Source organism: Amborella trichopoda, chromosome 10, assembly GCF_054954075.1.
Source record: "Amborella trichopoda isolate Santa Cruz 75 chromosome 10, AtrichopodaSantaCruz75HAP2 v2.0, whole genome shotgun sequence".
NCBI classification, from domain to species: domain Eukaryota; kingdom Viridiplantae; phylum Streptophyta; class Magnoliopsida; order Amborellales; family Amborellaceae; genus Amborella; species Amborella trichopoda.
Window position 1 is genome coordinate 8949653 of NC_142345.1, and position 7951 is coordinate 8957603.

Genomic DNA, 7951 nt, shown 5'->3' on the forward strand with positions numbered 1-7951 from the left:
AATGTCTGTACATCTAGACTCTCTCAAGGCTCTACCTCTGTGAGCATCACGACCCCACCAAAATGGGATCTCTACATTTCCCAAGCCTACCAAATCATGAAAACGATGGATTATGAGTCAACCGCTAACCAGGGATTGAAAGACGGTAAGGGGATGTTGGCGCCATTTGCAATCATTGAGACCACAACATCTCAGCATAAGAGCAAACAAGGCCTTGGATATACGGGGCATGCTCGTTCACCTCCCCAAATATACTTGGTCGATCAAACAGCTAATGTGATGGTATCCCAAGAACCGCCACAAAGCTCCCCTGAACCCACCATTCTTGAAGGGGTTGTCCCCCTAGGTTCTCAAGAAGATGAAACAAAAGTCCCTCATGATAATAGAGAGCTTAAAACCTCAAAGGGTTACCAACCATTGAGCAGGAGATGCAAGTGTTCGAAGTCAATAAAGAGCTTTATGATCCCTTATTCCCTGATGAAACAGAGAAGGAAGAAGAAGTCCCTCATAGCCCTCAAGGGCATGAAACTATGGAAGAAAAAGAGTTATTGTCCATCAATCAAAAGATGGAAGTACCCGAATTCAAAGAAGAACCTTCTAATCCCCAGCCCTCTTATGAGGAGGAGATGGAGAGCCTGAAGTATTAGAAGATGGCGGTCAACCCACAGCTGATGACCTGGAGGAGATAAACTTAGGTGATGAAACTGACCCGAGACACATCTTCATTTCAGCCATCATGCCCCTTGAGGAAAAAAAGGAGTATACTGCCTTCCTTCGAGCCAACCAGAATGTTTTTGCCGGGGATTATCATAAGATGCTCAGGCTTGACCCCCAGGTTGCAGTTCATCGACTTGGAATTAACTCGTCTTTCAAACTAGTGAAGCAAAAGTCAAGGAGGTTCTGAGCTAACCTTGAAATACAGATTGAGGTTGAGGTGAACAAGCTCAGGAAAGCCGGTTTCATTTGAGAAGTCAAATACCCAAAATGGTTGGCTAACATTGTACTAGTCAAAAAGAAGAATGGGCAAATTCAGTTCTGTATTGACTTCCGTAACTTGAACGCGGCATGTCCAAAAGATGCCTTCCCACTTCCCTTTACTGAAATGCTCATTGATTTAATTGTTAATTGCTAAGCTGTCTCCTTTATGGATGGTTATTCGAGGTATAACCCGATAAGGATGGCCTTATTGGGTGTGTTTTCAGTCACATACGAGGACCAAATGCATTTTGATACTGAAATAATAGCTAAACTTCATACGAGGCTTAATGAAATACCCCATGTAATGCAATATATGATATAATCAAGATCCATCGTATGAAAGGCTTGATATGCCTAAAGGAATCTTGACTCGTCAGTTAGTCTTTAAAGTTCTTGACTCGTGATTGATAATGCCAAAAGCCCATCAGGTAAACATATTCAAGGTTCACATACCTCATAATTTCTATGAAGGAGATTACTTTTTATGTTTGTTTCTATTATTTGTATTTTCTCGAGATATACCTACAAGTTTAGTACTTGTAAAATTTTGAAAATAATAATTTTTTGTTAAAAAGAGCTATTTATATAGTTTTTATGAGCAAGACAAATTGATTTTTTTAAATTATGCAAAATGATTTTTGTATCAAAATTAGGAAGAAAAGTAATTTTCTAAAGGAAAAACGAATTGTTATAAACTTATAATTACTACAAGAAATAAAAGTTAGCATAGTTTTATGATTATCAATAACTATTGTTTATCAAAATAGTTTTATATTTATTAGATTTGAATATATAAAGTTCTAAATTCTAGTACGCCTTTTGTGTACATGTGGTATTTATTATAATATAATGTATAAAAGTATTTTAAATAAGTATTATCTTGCAATTATGATATACTTATACTATTTGGAATAGCACGAATAAAATAGAGTGTAACAATATATTTAGGGAAATTTATTAAATTACTTACATGATATTAACATTTTACTCATATCTTTTGATTTTATTTCAAAATATACATTTAAAAATATGATCATGAGTTGGAATAGTTCCAAATGGGTAAATTACTAAATAGTTCATCTCTTATGATATAATGGTAAATTTCTCATATAGTTATTATATGGGAAATTATCAAGAATATATCTTAATTTTAACCTAATTGGAAAACAAACCCTCAACTTTCATATACCTCGTCTACACTATTTTTCCTCATTTTTAGTTTTTTTTTTAACCAAAATAACCTTCACGGTAGTCGTATTACTGTGAAGAACATTGTGGGACTTTAAGTACTGTAATGTTTAGCACATTTTATATGGTACTCTAAGTACCGTAAGTTTTAGCGCATTTTATACGACACTTTTAATACCATAATATCTCCAATCTTTGTTATGGTACTTGAATTACCGTAATATTTTCACACATACGGTAGTAAATGTACTGTAGCTTTGTTGGGTCATTATACAGTATAAAAATCGTAAATTATTTCCCGCTCTTTTTTCGACGATTTCTTTACCATAAAATCCTATTTTCACAATTTCTTTATCATAAATATCTCTTTTCTCATCTTCCTTAGCCTCCTTTCTCTCTCTAACACATCCATTTTGTATCTCTCTCATCTATTTTCTATCCTCTCTTCTATTTATCAATCTCTGAACGAGGTCTCAGAGAGCTATTTCCCAATCCATAAGCATCAAATATACACACCAACACTATTTTATAGGGAGGTTTTATTTCCTTGGATTTGCAATGGGAACATTTTATAAGAAATATAATGTTGTTTTTTCTATAGTACTTGATGTAGTTGGGATGGCAATTGTAACTTTTTTTATTAAAATAATGCATAAATAAGTTTCAGATTTGTATTTACATTGTGGCATCTTTATTGCAATCTAATGTCCCTCTATAATGCAACCTCCTTATTATATATAAATATTTTAAAACTTCTCAATAGTATTTTATATTTGTTTCCATCTGAAATTTCTATGCAGTGATTGAGCTTGTATGCAACAATAATGGGTAACAACAGAGTGAAAATTGTTTTACACTTTGGTCATTTTTTTAAGAGGAAATCTAATAATTTATGTATTTTCTATGACAATGGGAACATGAAGGTTATATTTTTTAGGGACATGAAGGTTATATTTTTTAGGGGGACATGAAGGAAATCTAAAAAAATATAGCAATTGATTGTTTAGGGGAATCAAATTAAACTCTAAATACTATGACTATTAGGTATATTGACCCAAGGTTAGCATGTAACAGTAATATGATACGTATTGATAATGATGACGACATTACAAATATAGTAGAAGGGTCTTCTTCCATCTCTATGTACGTATCAAACAGACATATTGAGTCTAAGTCCACTGAATATCGACCACCAACAGTGCTCGACAATGGTCCATCAAGATTAGCCCTGTAAGAAGTTTGCAATGAATTTCTTTTATAAGTTGTTAATAGTTTGTTGTGGGTCAGGATAATTCGCACTTGTTCTTCAATTTTTTTTTCACAGCAGTTCCCGATCAGAGCAAGTAGTTCACAGTGAATGTCCTGCTGACATAGGCGTAGAAGATGAGCATGATTCAGAAATCGAGCAACATATCGATGACATCGATCCAATAGAAAGGCCCTTCAAGATTAACCATTACAAACTTGTACTTCGACAGGACTAGGATTTTGATGACATACAGGCATGTCGTAATCACCTTATTGATTATGCCATATCACAAAACTTCAATATGAAATTTATAAAATGCGAGGAGAGACATGTATAGGTAACATGTGCTACAGATGGGTGTTCATGGCAAGTGCACTGTTGGAGGGTTAATACAACAAATTTCTTCAAGGTGAAGAACTTTGTAAATGTGCACTCATGTGCTAGTGGAATAGGTAGGGTTCATCAACTCCTTGTCTGAGGCCACTAGGTGGCAAGCCAGATCAAAGACCATTTGAATGATATGCTCAATTTGACACCTGGAGATATGGTTAATGATATACAACGTGATCACGGTATCATACTATCTTACCAACAAGCAGGGTGGGGCAAAGAGGTTGCAAGAGAGATAAATGAAGGTTCCCAAGTACTTTTATAAGATCCGAATCACTATCCTTGGAACCATAACGGTCATTCAAACAGATGATCATGATAGGTTTAAGCCTGTGTTTATAGGTAATCATTCATATTTGTATGATTTTATGTATGGTTGCAGGTCAGTGATGGGTCTAGATGAGACATTTTTTAAGGGAAGATACAAAGGAAAGGGATACTATTGGTTGTAGTTGGGCTAGATGTGACCGAAAATATATTTTCTATAGCATATGTAGTGGTTGAGAGTAAAAGTGTACCAAATTGAACCTGGTTTCTAGAGCTTCTCAATGAGCAGTTTCACGAGAGGCCTGATTTGTCAGCAATGACTATTGTCTCAGATCGTCAGAAAGGGTTGTAAGCCGCAATTGAAAAAGTATTCTCAACCAGTGAGTAGGGCCATTGAATGAATCACCTTGTTGATAACATCAAAAAGGCCTATAGAAATTTGGTGCTCACAAAGCTTTATTGGAAAGTTGTATGTGCATTGTCTATATCAAACTTCGATAAGTTCATGGCAAAGATTAAGAGTACAAGTACTGAGGCTTATGACTGGATCATGTTACAGCATCCAAAATATTGGACAAGCACATATTTTCCGGGGGGTTTAGATACAATCATCTGACATCAAACATCTCCGAATTATATAAACAGTGGATATTAAAGGCTTGGGAGAAGCCCCTTATTAAATTCTTTGAATGCCTAAGGGTTATGCTCATGGGAAAATTTTCAAAGAAGATGGCTATGTCCCTAGAATGGAGAGGCGTGCTTACACCGAAGGCTCAAGAAGTAATAGACATGAGGAGGGATAAGTCTAGATCCCTTCATACAGTCATATGGGAACGTGATGGTATGTATGAGATCAATGCAGATAAGAAATATGTTGTTAATCCGGTGACGCATATATGCAGTTGTCGAGTGTGGCAGATTAGTGGATTGCTATGCAGTCATGCGATCGCCGCTATCGATCATAGGAATCAAAATATTTATTTCACAGTTCAAATGTACCATAGAGAATATTCCCTTCCCTTCAACCATATATGCCTGATGTACTAGAGTTGCCAGAGATTGTCTATACAATAGTAATATCGCCAGCTGCAAGGCGAACCCCAGGACGGCCCAAGAAATTACGTAGGCAAACAGAGCACAAAGAGATTAGGCCTCTTAAGTGTAGTCGATGCAGTCATGGGCCTTAACCGGAAGACATGCAAATCAAGTATATGAAATGATGTAAAGAGGTCATTAGTGTCAGTTGACCTTTTTTTGATATGCATTCAGAATTTGCAAAGAGGCTAGTGTCTACTGTTATGACGTTTTGGTTCAATTTATGAAATATCTAAAGTTGTTGATTTTGACGAGTGCTTGTTCAATTTTAAAAAATTTTGTGTTCAAGCTTATTCAATTTTAAAAAGAAGAGTTAATCTTAATGTTGTTTATTATGTGTTGTTTATAGTGACTTAAGTTGAATTTTTATGTATACGTGTTATATGATTGTTAAATTTTTAAAAAAAAACTTGTAAAAAAAAATTACGGCCTTTATTTTACTGTAAACCTTAGTTTTATAATTATGGTAAAACAAAATCGTAATACTCATTATGGTATTTTGTTTACTTTTAACATCAGTTATAGTATTACGGTTCACAAAAGACCGTAATGCTCCAAAACTTCAGAAGGTTTCTAGAAGTTTTTGGAACATTACGGTCTTTTTGGGTACTGTAATTCTATAACTGATATTTACGGTAAAAAAATTACCGTAATACTTATTATGGTCTTTTGACTACCGTAAAGATCAGTTACAGAATTACAGTAGTTTCAATACCATAATGCTCCAAAATTCAAGAAGTCCTACAATATCTTTGGAGCATTACGGTCCTGAAACTATTGTAACTCTGTAACTGATCTTTACAATAGTAGAAAGAGCGCAATGAGTATTATGGTAAATGTTTTACCGTAAAAATCAGTTATAGCATTAAGATCAATTTTTTATTGTAAAGATCCGATATAACATGACGTACCCAAAAGACCGTAATGCCCCAAAAATATCTGGAAACCTTTTGGAGCATTACAGTCTTTTGGGTATCGTAATTCTATAACTGATATTTACGGTAGTAAAAAGACCGTAATAAGTATTGCGGTAAAGTTTTTACCAAAATTATAAAACCGAGATTTACAATAACAGAAAGATCGTAATTATTTTTATACTTTTTTAAAAAAAAATTGAACAGTCACATGCCACACATAAACAACACGTACTTTTTATACATTAAGATTAAGTCTTCTTTTTAAAATTGAATAGCTCGAACAACACATACTTTTTAAAAATTGAATAGCTTCAACATCACTTCTTTTTAAAATTGAATAGCTTGAACAATTTTTAAAATTGATCTTTGCAACACATCCAAGCTATCAAATTTCACATCAAATGGTTGTAAGGAATTGTGACACATTCAAGGGAAGGGAGCCATATTGGTGGTACGTTATCTTCCATCTCATCATCCAACTCCAATTCCTCATATGCATCCTCATCCCCTATAGCTTATTGGTCGTAAATTTTCAGCGATTCTAATGCTTCCAAAATTAGATCCCAATTTCTTGAATTGTATCTTTTATGTACAAGTTGAGCTGCATAGCTGATGTCCCTAGGCTACATCAAGTCATATGAAATAGATTGTTGAGACTTCTAAAATTAAAATATCGTGAACAAAACAACAATGGTTCTAAAATATTCTTATCATTTTATCTTCATCAATATAACCTCGAGGTGTATATTTGGAGAGATGTTTCATAAATGGATTATGGATTAAGGGACTAGTCCTTAGCATGTATCACTTGATGTATTATTGTGTCGGCTTCCCATTGACCATATCTTCATCTGCCTAACACATATAATCTAACATATTCGTCTACATATTTATTTCATTTTGAAGCTCACTTTGCCCAGTTATCAGTCATTTTTTCCCTTCTCTCCCTCCTCTCCCACTGCAAGGGATCAGCCGGTATCCCTTGGCGAAATCCAAACTGCCAAAGCACACAATCTGACATGTAGCCTTCAAAATATGTCTACATATAAGGTATGTGTGATACAAAGCAGTCTGACGAACAATAAGGCCATAATCTCTATCCTCTTCAGTTTCCTCTCCTAAGTCAAGATCATCATCGTATGGGGTCCATATGATCTATGACAAAAAAAAGAAAAATTTTAAGTTAAATAACCTATACAAAAAATTAATTAAAATATAAATAAACAAAATCAATGATAACTATTCTATATTAGCATCACTTATCTGTGCATTATAGATCTCCTATCGCCCCATGGGAGGGAAGTTATGAGGTTGCCCTGCTTTTATTTCTTTAAAAATTGGACACAACAATTTGAAATGCTCGTATGCCCAACATTGAAATGCAAGTATAAAAATAAGTATTACAACAGGAAATATCTATTAAACTTCAAAAAACTATCAAAACATTAATAGACTAGCATTATCAACAAAAGAGTGGTTGATCCACTTATGACTAGGATGAACAACTTTTGACAAACCTCGAAACAAAAAAGCTAGGGCAGTTGCACCCCATGCATATTGACCAGCTACTTTCATATCCTCAAAAAGCTTTAAATATATTGTAAACACCATACCATCTGTGGAATTCACAAAGATTGTGCAGCCGACTAAATATAGGAGGTAGGCACAGGTGTGTCGTAAAAGGGTGGTGCAGTTATAGTTTTGTGGCAGCTATTTAAAAGTGCTCATCAACCATGTTAGCCGGAAAATAGAATGGTTACGACCAGGTGGCAATTGTCCTATCATGCAGACTATATAATCTTTGTAGTTCTCCACTCTCCTAAGAGTTACAACTGCACCAGTCACCCTTAACTGGAGAAATTTCTAT